This window comes from Myodes glareolus, chromosome 5 (genome assembly GCF_982192425.1).
Source record: "Myodes glareolus chromosome 5, mMyoGla1.1, whole genome shotgun sequence".
In the NCBI taxonomy this organism is placed as follows: domain Eukaryota; kingdom Metazoa; phylum Chordata; class Mammalia; order Rodentia; family Cricetidae; genus Myodes; species Myodes glareolus.
The window spans coordinates 95669583-95670966 of record NC_142030.1 but is presented as its reverse complement, the minus strand read 5'-3'; the positions used below and the strand labels follow the sequence as shown (position 1 = coordinate 95670966).

Here is a 1384-nt window from a genome sequence, read left to right as displayed (position 1 = left end):
TCCACCCATTTCAAGGAGATGTCTTGACTTTTAGAGTGTTCAGTGTGTTCACAATATGTACGTTAATTCTCTTGGTTGGAATCTTGCCCTTAACTTTCTGGTTGTGGGATAATCTTTTTGTACGCTGTGAAGATGTGTCTCTGCCTAAGGTGCCATGCCTTCTGATTGGTTTGATAAAGAGCTGAATGGCCAATAGCTAGGCAGGAGAGGATAGGAAGGATTTCCAGGGAGAGGAACTTGGGAAGAATCTGAAGTGTGCAGACACAGAGGGAGTTAGATATACAGAATGAAGGAGAGCCATATAACAGAACATAGATTAATAGAGCCAGGTTACTTTAAGCTGTAAGAGCTAGTTGGGAACAAGCCTATGCTAAGGCCAGCTTTTCATAATTAATAAAATGTTTCCATGTCATTATTTGGGCACTGGTGGTCCAAATAGAGTCTGACTACCCTTCCTTGTTTACAATGATGCCCACAGCAGGCTGAGCGATGTTGTAGACTCTTCCAGTTTTTCTGTGAAGAATGTGGGATGCTCCATGAATTTGCTTGTCATCCTTGTACTGGGGCCATGCTAATCTTCTCTGTATTGTTCTAATTCCTAGTATATGTGCTGCTGAAGCGAGCACTTAACTGTTCTTTATAAAAGGCATTTCTTCATAGAAGATGCGAAGATATATGACTCCCACTGTACATGGTCTGGGATGGATCTGTTGAGGAGATATCAACACCTCATCTCTTTATTTCATAAGAGAATCAAATAATTTAGCCCTGGATTCCAGCCCAGAGCGGTTGCTTTCTTAATACCATTTAGGGCATTGTTTTCTCTGTTCTTTCAAAAGATGGGTCTTTAATAACTATCCACAAAGAATCAAGACTCTCTCCTCCCAAGAACAGAAAAATAAAAATATAAAACACTCTAGATGTAGAAGCTTTTTAGTTTAAAAGAGATGCATTTCTTTAATTCTCCATGAGCACACATGCACGCTTGTGCTCATGTGTGCAGTTTCCTGCAGAGGCCAGAACAGGGTATGCGATCCTTGTAGCTGGAATCGAAGGTTGTGAACCATTGATGTGGGTGCTGGGAATTGAAGATAGGACCTCTGCAAGAGAAGGATTAGTTTTTAACCCCTGAGCCATCTATCTCTTCAGCTCTTAGAGCCAAAGAAAAAAACCATCTCTGATATCATAAAGAAGGAACTACAACTAAATCAATTCAACAACACGTGTTAAGGTCTCAGTGACACACAACCCAAGACTAATGATTAATGAATTTTTTTGCTGATCTTGACAGTGGAGTTTACACTTTATAAAATTTAAATAGCCTACACATTTTAATTTTCTGAAGCATGTCAACTCTTTCCAGATCCCCTGCTCCCAATATGTG

General features: G+C 40.0%; 1 non-coding gene across 1 annotated transcript; it reads right to left on the bottom strand.

Annotated features, from left to right (window-relative positions):
- Positions 1-518: 518 nt before the first annotated feature.
- Positions 519-626, bottom strand: LOC125398381 (U6 spliceosomal RNA). The gene has a single exon (XR_007231369.3). It is a non-coding gene; the product is annotated as a U6 spliceosomal RNA (small nuclear RNA).
- Positions 627-1384: the final 758 nt, after the last annotated feature.